The 15,825-nt window shown below is 42.3% G+C and overlaps 1 protein-coding gene across 14 annotated transcripts in view; it reads right to left on the bottom strand.

Annotated features, from left to right (window-relative positions):
• SFXN5 (sideroflexin 5) overlaps positions 1-15,825 on the bottom strand; it is a 122,687-nt gene that overhangs the window by 55,724 nt on the left and 51,138 nt on the right. The gene's annotated exons all lie outside the window — the stretch shown is intronic.

Raw genomic sequence — 15,825 nt, 5'->3', positions numbered from 1 at the left:
TGCCATCCCATAGGATTTTTGTGAGGATTAAAATATAATGCTGGGGGTGCCTGGCTGGCTCCATCGGTGAAGCGTCTGCCTTCAGCTCAGGTTATGATCTCAGAGTCCTGGAATCGAGTCCGGTGTTGGGCTCTCTGCTCAGCAGGGAGCCTGCCTCTCTCTCTCCCTCTGCCCATCCCCCCACTCATGTTCTCTCTCTCTTTTGTTTATTTATAAATAAAACTTTTTTTAAAAAGTAAAATAAAATATGATGATAAAAATCATTTCCAGGGCCTTATATACTTTATAAATTCAAGCAGGGGGAATTTATATCTGTTATCTCTGAGCCCCCACGAAGAAAACCCACACCATATACAAGCTTAAGCTATCAATTGAAACACAGATGTCTAATAAATACTTGCTAAGGGAGCAAATGGACCAATGGATGAACAAGCACACACATGGCTGAGTACTGGTGCCGAGGTATGGATTCATTATGCCCAAAGCCCAAATGTCACTTAAGAGGTAGACTTGCTGACTTTGTTTTTTCGGTTTAGGTCAAGATTAATTGTCTCATCTGGACAACTGGCCAAACTTTGGACTTCAGGAATCCATGTGTCTCTCTCAAGTTTACCTTTTGAGTGCTTGTGTGCAAAATAATATCTACCAAGTACCATGCATATGGGAAAAATGTGCACAACCATCCACATATTGACTTATTTATTATTCCTGTAGATAAAATGGCTCTTTGGCAAGAATTTCTGTAAGGAACAAGTATAAACATTCAATACTACACAGTAAATCAAATTCTAGACATCCTCAGCAGCATTTGTAAATCATGTTTTAAACATTAAAATGTTTTAAGACAGCAAACACACACATTTATATTTATTGGCCCATATCAGTTTGAATAAAATTATATAATGTAAAGCCATTCCATAGCTCCAATGAGGAATTATCTTACGACTTTTTTCTCCCCAAAATGAGATCTCAGTTCAATTTTTCTCTGCAGCAACAGCCTAGAGTCCTGGAATGAGAATCAGGAGAGCCTGGAGCTCAGCCTCAGCCCATTCCTGTGTGATCTCTAGCTGACGGTGTCTCCAGCAGAAGACGGTCCCCTTTAGGGCGCTAGCTTTCTTACCTTGGTTTAAAATCCCATTCTCAAGGTTCAAATAGGAAGTATTAAGTCAACTGAGATAGCCTCAGTGCCTGTAAAGGGAATCCCTCCTCACCCAGCCTGGCCAAGAAATATCCCTGGGGACCCAGGACCTCCCCCTAGTCAGCCAGGAGTGAGACCACAGAGAGGAAGCTGAGCCTAAGAAGAGAGGTCTGAAGTTGGGAGTCGACAATGTGATCCCAGAAAGTGTGTGTGTGTGCATGCATGTGTGGATGCATGTACACATATGCATGTCTAACAGCTTCTCAAAGCCTAAAGAGATAAAAGCTATTCTTCACTGTTGGGAACTGAACTCAGGAATTCATTCTCCTAATCTGTTGGTTTATAGAGCCTGGGTGTATTATGGACAACATTGTCTTCTCCTCCTCAACCTCCCTTAGACCTCCTAACTGAGCTTGGGCTGTCAGAAGCATCATAAGATACAGCCCCTTGGGACTCACTGCATTTACCAGATAACCATTGTCCAGGACACTCATTGCTCTTTACATCGCAGAATCCCCTTTATGAATCCTCCTGGGGGAAATTTTTCTGGTCTTGGGGTCAGGAATTCATACTTCTGAGCACCTGGTTTGCATCTGTCTTGCAGACATTGAGCATTTAACTGGGTCTCTTTTCACTGACTGTTGAGAAGCTCAGGCCAGATCTCCACAGCTCATATCTGTCAAGTATACAGACCCTCACTGCATGTATTTTGTGCCCAAACTTCACTCCTAGCTTCTTCCCTTTCCTAAACTTCTCTCTCATTTTTTGTCTTTATTTGTATTTTCTGGTGGCAGGCATTTTTTTAATGTGACATCAAGTCTTTTCCAGAATAAACCATAGCACTAACCTAAACTGAAACAGTACCTAGGCTATGTAATACACACACACACACACACACACACACACACACATATACATAAACGCAGTTTGTAACCTGTGAGCTTTTTCCCTTGTTGGCCAAACCCGACCAACCTCCTGCTCTAACATGGGCCTGATATCCATGCTGAGCACCTCTGACTCCTTCTATATTCTCTTTTAAAAAATCTATTCATGAAAGACACAGAGAGAGGCAAGAGACACAGGCAGAGGAAGAAGCAGGCTCTCTGTGGGGAGCCTGATATGGGACTCAATCCCTGGACCTGGGATCATGACCTGAGCCAAAGACAGATGCTCAACCACTGAGCCACCCGGGTGCCCCTCCTTATACGTTCTTATTTGATTGATTGATTGATTGATTGATTGATTGATTTTGCTAAGCATTTCCCCTATATCACTTACCATGATCCTGATCAGAACTCTGGGGCTCACACAAAATAGAGATTACTTTCTTTTTTTTTTAATTTTTATTTATTTATGATAGTCAGAGAGAGAGAGAGAGAGAGAGAGAGGCAGAGACACAGGCAGAGGGAGAAGCAGGCTCCATGCACCGGGAGCCCAATGTGGGATTCGATCCCGGGTCTCCAGGATCGCGCCCTGGGCCAAAGGCAGGCGCCAAACTGCTGCGCCACCCAGGGATCCCGAGATTACTTTCTATATTTTACAAATGGGAAACCTGAAGCTTACAGAAATTCAGTGATTTGCTCAAGGCTTTGCAGCTAGAGAAAGTCAGAAAGCTCTCCTGAGTCCTGGCTTAAGGGCTCCAACTCTATGATTTTGGGGTTCCTTTTCCAGCTTATTCACCTGAGCACAAAGGAAGAGTCACACTCTATGCCCCTTTTCAAACATCTTCCAAGCACCAAGTTCCATGGTGCTCCCAATGGACAATACAGGAAGAGAGGACCATACAGCACCTAACCACAATAAACATGAAGACCAAACAGGAAAATGTATGAGAATATCCTTTCTCACATTTGGACACAAAAATGACCAGGTGGTTTAATCAGGTACTTGGGTATGTCAAGTTGATAAATGCAAATATCCAAACCCGGAGCTCAGGAAGGACAGGTCAGAGTGCTTGGGCTATGTGCCAAAGGAGGTGGTAGGCTGGAGCTGGGATGTGCACGCATGCTTATGTAAATGAGTGCATGTGTATGTGTGCGTGTGGGGGCGGGGCAAGAGAGCACGCTCACAGGAGCAGGGACAGCCAAGAGATTGGCCTTATTAAAGGAGGAGGTTTGAAAAATCAGACCCGGGTGAGGTTAGGGGCAGTGGAAAGCCATGCTGCATTGTGCCCCCAAATGGGGCCCAAGGGAAGCATCTGAGGCTGAGGCAAGGGGAACAGGGATCCCACTTTCCAGGTCCTACAGTCAAGCTGCTGGCTGGGGCCAGGAGCACATGGGTGCCAGCCCCATTCCCTATTAGGCAACACACAGCACCATCTGCACAGTCCCAGGAGCAAGAGCAGATATTTTATAACTTCCTTTTTTCTTTTTAAGTCTAAATTAAAAATAAATGTTCCTTCAGTTCTCAGATGTATATCTCTGGTGCAACCTGCCCACATTCCCCCACGCTGCCCTTTCCAGAACATGGCAGGGGAAAGGAGGAAAGAGATGGATAGAGAGGGAGCCAGTCCACCCGGCTTCAATGCCAGTGGATTGCACCTCTTCCAAGAGGGAAACGCTTCAGGCGTGGCCGCGCAGACGGGTGGAGAGAGCCCAGAAAGTGGCTGGTACCAGGGAGAGTGGAAGGAGAGCCAACAGCCAGAATTTCCAGCCCAGCCTCCCCGCTATCTTGCTGCAGGACCTTGGCCAAATCGCACATCCTATCTTTGCTCCCATTTATAGTTTGTAATACAGCTAGGGTCCCCTCCACGGCTCCCGCCCCATGGCAGCTGTCCTCTTCACACATCTGTCCACTTTTGCTGCTCTGCTTCCCCTCAAGTGGCCATCCATAGGCCCTGGGGATTAACACACAGGCTCTGGTCACAGAAAGAGCCAGACTTAAATCCTAGTTCTAGTATCTACCAGCCATGTGACTGCACACAAGTTACTTGAGCTCTTCGTACCCCCATTTTTTCCATCTGTTAAATGGGGCCACCCTGGTAGTTTTCTGGATGGCCATGGGGGGAGGCAAGGCATAGAAAGAATTTTGCCCAATGTCTGGCGTGCAGCAAGTACTCATTAGGTGCAAGGTGTCAGTATGGCTCCTCTCCTCCTATCTCATTCATTTCTAGTTTTTGCTGGTCTTTCATTTCTCTGAACTCCACAATCTGCATTACATAATCGAGCATCATCACCTTGCCCCCATCTTGTCTTTGAACACAAGCCTCATCCCTCAAAGGATAGTGAGCTCCTGAAAGGTAGAATTGGGGCTTTTCTCTCTGAGGTCCTCCAAAGCACTCAGCACAAAGCTGGGCCCACACTGTGCTGTATGTACTAGAAGAATACCGCTAATTCATTATTAAGAACATTAAATCTTGGGGGCGCCTGGATGGCTCAGTAGGTTAAGCCTCCAACTCTTGATTTCAGCTCAGGTCATGATCTCAGGGTTGTGGGATCAAGCCCCACATCGGGCTCCATGCTCAGTGTGGAGTCTGCTTGTCCCTCTCTCTCTGCTCTTCCTCCTCCCACCTCTAAAATAAATAAATAAAATCTTAAAAAAAAAAAGGAACATTAATTCTTGGTCTGGGAAAAGATCTATGATGGACTGTGACCACCACCACTCATTTCTTCTTTACTCCTTTTATTAAAGTCCCATTTACAGAGGGGTGTTGACCTTTAGGGAGGGGGGCAGATTGGGTTTTTGGTCCTGATTCTTCACTCCTCCCTGCATGCATACCCTTGCTATGGGAAGAACTCTTTCCATTGCTTGGCTATATATCTTGCTGTGGCCAAGCGCATGTGGGAGGAAGTGGCAGTGGGCCAGCCCGAAGCCCAGGCCTCAGAGGGCATATGTGTTTCTGCTGGCTGTCTTGTGTTTCTAATATTGCCATGAGGAGACAGGCCCTGACTAGTGTCCTGGTCAAAGGAGGATGAGAGGCATGGGCAGCAAAGGACAACCTGTGCCAGCAGACTCCCAGTTGACCCCAGGCCTGCAATAAGAAGCAGGCCTCCGTCAAGCATGATCTAGACCAGCTACACCCAAGTAATAACAGACCCCCTAACAATAAATGCTTATGGTTACCAGTGAAATTTTGTGGATGTTTGTTACACAGCACTGTAGTAGCAATAGCTGTTTAATACAGACAGGGATTGCCATGTCTGAATATGCTGTGCTTTCTGGTCCCAAATTCTGTACGATTACTAATGCACTGGAATTATGTCTTCACTAGTGATGTTGGTTCCTGAACAGCCTAGCTTATCATTCCACCTGGTGACCAACAGCCCAACTCTGGGGCTGCCCCAGTCAGTCAGGGAAGAAGGGACCCCTGGGCCTGAGTCTTGTTCAGGACAGAATCCAGAATGGGGCCAACGGCACCCATATGGCAGTTGGCACACAAGAAAAATCACATCTTTACTTCAGGACTCCTTCTTCACAGTATTCTAACCTCTGCAGAGAGGTAAGATCTCCATCTGGGAGACAGGCACCACCAAATATCCCAAGCTCTTGGCCAGAGGTGGGATGTGAGCAGCTGGAGATGAAGACAAGGGAGCAAGGCTGCTGGTCACAATTCTATGTCCTGTGATACTGGGGCTCAGAAAGAGAGAACTGAGCAGCTCCCACTTCCTTGGCTGCCACCCATGCAAAACTGACTCGGGTGATAGGAGAAAAGATGTTTTAAAAGCACAGAAAATCCAGAGAGGAAGCAGTTTGTGTCAAAACAATGGGGTGGTGAAACTCAAGTCAGGGGATGAGTATAGGGTCCGGCAACTGTCCCTGTCACCTCATATCTACATGGCTAATCCCTCCTCATCCTCCAGGTTTTAGCTTAGTTGTCACTTCCTCCAGGAAGCCCTCCCTGGCCCTCCAGATGAGTTAAGTCCCCTAGTACCCTGCCTGCCTTCTTTGCAGTATTCATCTCAGTAGTAGGAATCTGTTTAAAATCTTTCTCGAGTTTCCAGAGACTTCAGAGGGGTGAGAACATCAATGTTCAGTTATCACACACCTGGGAGTCCTCGCTGGTAAAGTGACAGTCCTCTGGCATCATACCCATTTCCTCCATATTGACTCACTCAATTCTAAAATATTCCTCTTCGTTTTTAAAGACCTGCCAAGGGCCCCAGTACTCAATAGTTTGCCTGTTTTTTCCTTCTACTTTGTCTCCATCTTCTGATTTATGTGGCTAACGATCTGAAAAGTAACACTGCAGTGCGCGAGGGGTGCTATTTAAAGGATTCCAACCAGTTAAAGAGGAATAGAATATCTTTTGTCAAATGAATGTTTGTCCCCGACAGGTCAATTCTAACTTAACTGAGCAACACCTCTTTTATGGTACAAACCAGGCCAAACCGACTAGTGTCGGGTTACAATGGAGGTAGGCCAGGAAGAAAATTGTGATTGGCATTTAAATGTGTGAAAAAGCAGAGTCTGGGACAAGGAAGGTTGGGAGACACCAGGAAGGTTCTGGGACACAGCCAAATCCTCATGCAAAGTGAATCGTCTGTGGTCTACCCTTCCTTCCTCTGGAGATGAAGTGACCCACACCAGCACCTTCGGAGATTTCTAAGTCCACAAACACATCTACCATGTTAAAACCACATGGTTCAGAGTATGGAATCCAAGCTCTAAATGTCCCAAGACGGGTATCTGGTTTGGATGTAATGTAAGGCCGCTGGACTCACTGACTGGATGCTCCTGGTCTGCCTTCCTCAGTCTCCCAGCTGGATATGGGGGATGGGGGCCTTGGATTCTGAGCGTTCAAAAATGACAGGGGGAGGGGAGAGGAAGACAGCAGTGTCCCAGGGGGCTCAGAGTGGGGAGGCACAGATAGCACCTGGGAGAAGCTCAGGCCCACAAGAGAAGCCCAGTTCCTGGCATCTGAGACATTACAGTAGCCCAGGGTGCAGGATGGCCAGGTAGCCAGCAGGTAGGCAGATGCAAAGAGGATAGGACAGGGACAGCAACACAGGCCCTGCCTCTCCCCAGCTACACGTGCATGAAAGGGACTGTGCTGCACATCCTCTAGGGCAAACCTGGGAACAGAACTGCCAGTTACAGGCAATCATGGTTGGTGGGGTTTTTTTGGGAAGGCCCTGAGGAAGAGGTGCCATGAACTGCACTAGCCTCGGAAACAGCCTCGATGCACTGGCTTAGCCACCATGCTTATGTATAAATTGGGATCTCTTTGCCACACACCGAAGGGGGAAAAGTTCCCATCTTTAAATGTTAAGCTTAAAATAAGACACTACATGGGTGCCAGTGGATCTGTGAAATCTGCTGACTAAACTGGCACCAGCCTCTGGGAGAAAACCAGCTCGTTTCTCCTGAGCTCTGGAGAGTGAGCAGGGTGGGGGCGGGGTTACTCTCAGGCAAGGCGGGGAACAACACGGATGGGGAGGGGGGGGTGTCAAACCCGGGATGCTCACCTAGGCAGGAAGCATGGAGGTTGTTTCCAGAAGCATCTCAGTTGAGGCATCTGCCAGCCTTAATCACCCCTTTCTTTCATCACTCAGGGACCCAGTTCCTAGCACATTCGCCAGCACCCCATTTCTATTTTGGTAAGCACTTTAGTGGCTTCTGCATGTATATGTTTCTTACGTACTGTATCACATCAGGGGCTTCCCTAAGGTGTGGACTGGAACCTTCACTCTCCTTCAGACCAGGCATTTGTTGAGGTGTTCGGTGCTACCAGGTGACAGTGGGGGCCATAGGGGAGTGGCCAGGCTCTGGTAGAAGGACTGGAACAGTGCTCCTTCTACGCAAAGCAAGGCAGTGGCCCAGGAAGGAATGGGACAATGAGCCCTCTGATTGCTTATCTGCATTAAAGTACCAAGAGAGAAGGCTACAGGTTCTCCTTGCCTAATGACTCCTCTCAGGATCTGGCCTCTGGGCCAGCTATTCTGAATCCTGGAATATGAATATTTGGGACCAGGAAGTGGGGCTAGGTGAGCATTGTCATTTTGGCTCTGGCTGCCACCAAGGCCTGCTGAGAGATGTCCCAACTTATGCTGCCCATGCACCTCCCTCAAGTGTTCATCCACAATCTCAGGGCCAGGGCATCCTATTTTCATACTCTACACATTTATTCAGAGGGATGTTTGTTCCAGGCTGGGAGAGAATTGGTCTTCAGGGGACATTTGCAGTATCTGCTTCAGCAGTAAACACCTAGACAACACAAGAGTAGACAGCCTCCAACTTCCCAACAGGGCTGTAGTGACCCTGAAATAACTGACTTGTCTTGAGTAGGAAGAAGAGAGAAGAAATGATGAAGTGTCATCAATAACACCTTGTGAACCAGAGACAGTGCTGGTATCCCTTGGGTTAGCTAATTCATCCCAGTTAATGGCAGCTATTAATTGTAGAAGGGTCCAATTGGCCTCGTGTGGGGAAATGAGCCCCAAATTCAACTTTTCTGGTTTGGTAAAGAGATGATATTGCTAAGTGATGTATCTTTCCTTTTCAAGTGTTGATAGAATATTTATTAAAATTATTATGGCATATTCTTGTTTGCCTACATACTAACCATTCGTTTCTTTCTTAGTAACAGAATCCCCATAATTGGGGGATTCTACATGAAATGTAAACAGAACTGTGTTGTGAGACTTTGAAGAAGTCTCCTTAAAGGGAACTGACTCAGGGACACTTGGATGGCTCAGCGATTTGGTGCCTGCCTTTGGCTCAGGGCATGATCCTGGAGACCTGGGATTGAGTCCCACATCAGGCTCCCTGCACGGAGCCTGCTTCTCCCTCTGCCTGTGTCTCTGCCTCTCTCTATATATCTCTCATGAATAAATTTAAAAAATCTTATTAAAAAAAAAAGGGAACTGATGCAGTTGGGAAGTATATCCTTTTACTCCTCTCATCTTTCTCCTCCCTGTAATGTAGATGTGATGGCTGGAAATCTGACAATTACATCGGGTTATGAAGTGATTTTGATGACAGAAACCAGCACTGAAAATGGTGTAGAAAAATGGAAGTCTGGCTTCCTGGTAGCATTATAGGGATCTGCCTACCTGCAAACTTCTTTGATGTGGGAAAGTAATAAACTATTTTCTGTAAGGGACTTTTATTTTGAACTGTTTAACATGCAGATGGTCCTAATCCTAAGTGGTCTAATCGTATAGTATGCTACAAAGACAACCATAATACATCTTAAATGGCAGAACTGTAGAGGTCATTCTCTCTGAAAATACAACAAAGTGGAAAATAATGACAAAAGAATACATTTTTAAAAGGCCAATCACTTGTGTTTTAAAATATGTTCTTCTGGGGGCACATGGATGGCTCAGTCAGTTAAGCGTCTGACTCTTGATTTTGGCTCAGGTCATGATCTCAGGGTCATGAGATCAAGCCCCATGTCAGGTTCTGTGTTCAGCATGGAGTCTGATTGAGATTCTCTTTCTCTCCCTCTTCCCCTTCCCTGACCCACTCTCTTTAAATAAATAAATATTTAAATAAAATATTTAAATAAATAAAATCTTCAAAAAACTAAAACAAAATAAAATGTGTTCTTCTGACTAATTGATTAAAGATGACTCAAAACTAATTCCAAACTCATTTATAAAATAAAAATATAGATCACTATATATGATTACATATTAGATACAGCCAGGCATTAGATATACTCAGAAGCAAATTCACAGCCCTAAGCCCTTTTATTACAAAGAAAGAATAAATAAAGTATTCAAGGTAAAAAGTAAAAAACAACAAACAAACAAAAACACCATAAACACACCAAAGAAAAGAGGAAAAAAGGGTATTATAAAACAAAAGCAGAAATGAATAAATTAGAAAATAAAAACAGAAGAATTGATAAATACATCCAAGAGCTTATTCCTGGATACAACTCTCATAAATCTGCTTATTTTAACAAAGGGTTGGAGGTGAAAAGGGGGGATGGGACTCAAAATCAATCCAAGGAAAGATAATTATATATATATATATATATATATATATATATATATATACACACATATATGAGATTATATTATTAATTATATTATATATAAGATTATATATATAAAAAATTTTATTTATTTATTTTAGAGAGAAAGAGAGAGAGCATGAGGAAGGAGGAGCAGAGGGAGAGGGAGAGAGAGAATCTGAAGCAGACTCCAAGCTGAGCTTGGAGCCCGATGCAGGGCTTGAACCCAGGATCCTGAAATCATGACCCAACCTGAAATCAAGAGTCAAACACACAACTGACCGAGCCACCCAAGAGTCCCGAGAAGACCATTATATTTAAAAACATCAATATTTAAAACTGTCCACAACAAAGACACCAAAGAGTGAAGGGGAAATAGCTTGGAGAAGAGATTTGCAATGTATGTAATTTAAAGAATTAGTATCCAAATATAAAAAGAACGCTTACAAATCAATTAGGAAAATACAGCCAATGGAAGCATAGACAAGATGTGAACAAGTAATTCACAGAAAAGGAAATATAAATGGTAAATGAATAGATGAAAAGAAGCACAATCTTCTTGGTATTCAGGAAAATAAAAATTAAAACCATAGTAAGATGCGACCCTTCTTCCATCAGGTTAGTGCACAAGAAAAATCTAAAAATATGAATACCAATGTTACTAAGATGTAGTGAAATATAGCCTTCCTGAAAGGAAATTTGGCAATAGCTCTCAAAAATGTAAATGGGCATAGCCATTCACACAGCAAATTCACTTTCTAAAATGGGTTTCTGAGAAGTCTTCATAGTTGTACAAAAAGAACTTCACAAGGATTTTTCACAGCACTGTTATTTCTAATACCAAATCATCAGAAACAATCGAAATCCATGGCTAGTGGGGAGAATACTACTCAGCAGGAAGAAACAAATGAATGAAGCACATCTTTATGTAGGCACACTGCTAAGTGTAATAAGCTAATTGTATATAAATAAATATACTGTTATATTTTTAATGGAAAAATTACAAAACAGAAAAGAATGTTTAAATGGTTCACATGTATGGAAATGCCTAGAAAAAAACTGAAATTTCACACCAAAGTTCTTACAGAGGTTACTTCTGGGAGCAGATTTGGGGTTGAGCCTTGTCAGGGGAATTTCTACTTTTTTTGTATTGTTTCAATTCTGAGCTGAGAGAACATATTTATGTATTACTTGTATAACTTTTAAAATATTCTTTAAAAAAGTCTTGGTGGTATTTTTGAATTCCAAAGAACATATTCATGTATTACTTGTATAATTTTATAAAATATACAGAGAAGTTTTTTTTAATCCTGAGGATATTTCTGAACTCCAAAAGACAAAGAGAAAAAAAAATACCAAAGGATCCCAAAAGGAGTGGTGGAGGTTTACCTACAAAGGAAAAGAGAATCAAGCCAACCATTGTTCATGTATGAGAGAGAAAAAAAGACATTTCCAGATATGCAAGGACTCAAAAAGTATATTGCCCACACACTCTGAATATTATTCAAAGAAGTGCACCAGCCAAACATAGAATACACACACACACACACACACACACAGCCTAAATAATTTTGAATTTCATACAGGTGTTCATTAAGCGAGGATTCAAAAACCTGATGAGATTTTGGATTATTTCTACAATCTTGGCAGGTGTATATGGGTAAAATGGTAGAGAGAAGAGTAAATGGTATGTTAAAATTATCTTCCTGGGGCACCTGGGTGGCTCAGTCTGTTAAGTGTCTGGCTCAGGTCATGATCTCATGAGTTATGGGATTAGATTCCAAGTTGTGGGGATCCCTGGGTGGAGCAGCGGTTTAGCGCCTGCCTTTGGCCCAGGGCGCGATCTTGGAGACCCAGGATCGAATCCCACGTCGGGCTCCTGGTGCATGGAGCCTGCTTCTCCCTCTGCCTGTGTCTCTGCCTCTCTCTCTCTCACTGTGTGCCTATCATAAATAAATAAAAATTAAAAAAAAAAAAAGATTCCAAGTTGTGCTCCACACTGAGGGAGTCTGCTTGAAGATTCTCTCCCTCTGCTCCTCCCCCGATTCATGCATGTGCACACACTCTCTCTCTCAAATAAATAAATAAATAAATCTTTTAAAAGAAAAGATTCTTCCTATGTATGAAGGGTTAAGAAGGTCATATTTATTATTCAATTATTGATATTGACAGGGTAAATATAATGGAACCATATGTATATATGACAGATGAATAGTAATTAGAGAAAAGTAGAATGCTTCCCCTTCCAAACTACTTAAGAAGCCAAAGGATCATTAGAAAGATCACTCCAGCACAAATCAGGAAAAGAAGTGGAAATAGCAGCAAAGCTTGATAAACAAACCAACAAACTGCTTAATGGCAGGGATAAGTGGTCACAATAACCAGTGGCAGAACAAATATGAGTGGGTTCCATTTATCATTAAAATTAAAGACATGTTTCTCATACTGGGTGGAGAAGTAAAATTCAGCTATAGTTTGTCAAGAGACATATAATACAAAATGACACAGAAATTAAATGTCACTCATACAAAGGTGTAGGCAATGATTTACAAGGCAAATAAACCAAACAGGAATAGAAATACTGATATGAGATGAAGTAGAATTCAAGACAGTATTCACTGAAACAGGGATACTTTGTGCATGTGTGAATGAGAGAGAGAGAGAGAGAGAGAGACAAGGGAAGAGAAAGAGAGATGCTACCGTTTGTCACCATGCAACATCACTACAATACCATTGATTATATTCCCTATGCTGTACTTTTCTTCCCTGTGACTTACTCATTCCATAGCTAGAAGCCTGCATCTCCCACTCTCCTTCACCCATTTTGCCCATCCCCTCACCCCCTCTCCTCTGTCTAACAATCAGTTTGTTCTCTCTATGTATAGGTCTGCTTCTGCTTTTTGGTTATTCATTTGTTATTCATTTGTTGTTCATTTGTTATTCATTTGTTGTTCATTGTTATTCATTTGTTATTGTTTTGTTTTGTTTAGATTCCACATATAAGTGAAATCATATGGTAGTTATCTTTCTCTATCTGACTTATTTCACTTATTTCACTTAATACTTTCTAGGTCCATCCATGTAGTCACAAATGGAAGATCTCGTGCTTTTTATGGCTGAGTAATGTTCCGTGATATATATATATATATATATATATACCACATCTTCCTTACCCATTCATCTATGGATGGACATTTGAATTGTTTCCATATCTTGGCTACTGCAAATAATGCTGCAATAAACATAGGATCACATACATCTTTTTGAATTAATGTTTTCATTTGCTTTGGATAAACAGACTTACTGGATCATATGGTAATTCTATTTTTAATTTTTTGAGGAAACTGCACTATTTTCCACAGAGGCTGTACCTGTCTACATTCCCACCAACAATATATGAGGATTTCTTTTTCTCCACATCTCATCAACACTTGTTATTTCATCTTTTTTGATTCTAGCCATTCTGACAGGAGTAAGATGACATCTCATTGTGGATTTGATTTGCATTTCCCTGATGATGAGTGATGTTGAGCATCTTTTCATGTTGTCTTCTTTAGAAAAATGTGTATTCAGGTCCTCTGCCCAATTTTTATTTGGATTATATGGTTTTTGGTGTTGGGTTATATAAGTCCTTTAAATATTTGGATATTAACACCTTATTCAATATATCAACTGCAAATACCTTCCCCCATTTGGTAGGTTGCCTTTTCATTTTATTGGTTTCCTTTGCTGTGCAGAAGCTTTTTATTCTTTTTTAATTTGTTTTTATTGACGTTCGATTTGCCAACATATAGTATAACACCCAGTGCTCATCGCATCAAGTGCCCTCCTCAGTGTCTGTCACCCAGTTACCCCAATCCTCCACCCACCTCCCCTTCTATAACCTTTTGTTCGTTTCCCAGAGTTAGGAGTCTCTCATGGATTGTCTCCCTCTCTAATTTTTCCCACTCAGTTCCCCTCCTTTCCCTTATAATCCCTTTCACTATTTCTTATATTCCCTGTATGAGTGAAACCATATGATGATTCTCCTTCTCTGATTGACTTATTTCACTCAGCATATCACCCTCTAGTTCCATCCATGTTGAAGCAAATGGTGGTATTTGTCTCTTCTAATGGCTGAGTAATATTCCATTGTATATATAGGCCACATCTTCTTTATCCATTCATCTGTCGAAGGACATCAAGGCTCCTTCCACAGTTTGGCTACTGTGGACATTGCTGCTAGCACATTGGGGTGCAAGTGTCCCAGCATTTCACTACATCTGTATCTTTGGGGTAAATACCCAGTAGTGCAATTTCTGGATCATAGAGTAGCTCTATTTTTAGCTTTTTTTTTTGGCCCCCACCCCCTATATTTTAACTTTTTGAAGAACCTCCATGCTGTTTCCAGAGTGGTTGCATCAGTTTGCATTGCCACCAACAGTGCAAGAGGTTTCCCCTTTCTCCACATCCTCTCCAACATTTGTTGTTTTCTGTCTTGTTAATTTTCACCATTCTTACTGGTGTAAGGTGGTACCTTTTTTTTTTTTTTTAAAAAAAAAGACTTTATTTATTCATGAGAGACACACACGGAGAGAGAAGCAGAGACACAAGCAGAGGTAGAAGCAGGCTCCATGCAGGGAGCCTGTTGCGGGACTTGATCCCAGGACTCCAGGATCATGCCCTGGGCCAAAGGCAGGCGCTAAACCGCTGAGCCACCCAGGGATCCCCAGTGAGGTGGTATCTTATTGTGGTTTTGATTTGTATTTCCCTGATGGCAAGTGATGCGGAGAATTTTCTCATGTGCTTGTTGGCAGTGTGTATGCCTTCTTTGGAGAAATTTCTGCTCATGTCTTCTGCCCATTTCATGATTGCATTTTTTTTTCTTGGGTGTTAAGTTTAATGAGTTATTTCTAGATCTTGGATACTAGCCCTTTATCTAATATATCATTTGCAAATATCTTCTCCTATTCTATAGGTTGTCTTTTAGTTTTGTTGACTGTTTTTTTGCTGTGGAGAAGTTTTTCTTATCTTGATTAAGTCCCAATAATTCAATTTTGCTTTTGTTTCTCTTGCCTTCACAGATGTATCTTGCAAGAAGTTGCTGTGGCCAAGTTCAAAAAGGGTGTTGCCTATGTTCTCCTCTAGGATTTTGATGGATTCTTGTCTCACATTTCAATCTTTCAACCATTTTGAGTTTATCTTTGTGTATGGTGTAAGAGAATGGTCTAGTTTTATTCTTCTGCACGTGGCTCTCCAATTTTCCCAACACCATTTATTGAATAGACTGTCTTTTTTCCAATGGATATTCTTTCCTGCTTTGTCGAATATTAGTTGACCATAGAGTTGAGAGTCCATTTCTGGATTCTCTGTTCTGTTCCATTGATCTATGTGTCTGTTTTAGTGCCAGTACCATACTGTCTTGATGATCACAGCTTTGTAGTACAAACTGAAATCTGGCATTGTGATGCCCCCAGCATTGGTTTTCTTTTTCAATATTCCTCTGGCTATTCAGGATCTTTTCTGATTCCACACAAATCTTAAGACTATTTGTTCCAACTCTGTGAAGAAAATCCATGGTATTTTGATAGGGATTGCATGAATCTGTAAATTGCCCTGGGTAGCATAGACATTTTCACAATATTTATTCTTCCAATCCATGAACATGGAATGTTTTTCCATCTCTTTGTGTCTTCCTCAATCTCTTTAAGGGGTGTTGTGTAGTTTTTAGGGTATAGATCCTTTATCTCTTTGGTTAGGTTTATTCCTAGGGACCTTATGGTTTTGGGTGCAATTATAAATGGGA

The sequence above is a fragment of the Canis lupus genome, chromosome 17 (assembly GCF_003254725.2).
Source record: "Canis lupus dingo isolate Sandy chromosome 17, ASM325472v2, whole genome shotgun sequence".
NCBI classification, from domain to species: domain Eukaryota; kingdom Metazoa; phylum Chordata; class Mammalia; order Carnivora; family Canidae; genus Canis; species Canis lupus.
This window is presented reverse-complemented; position numbering and strand designations above follow the sequence as displayed.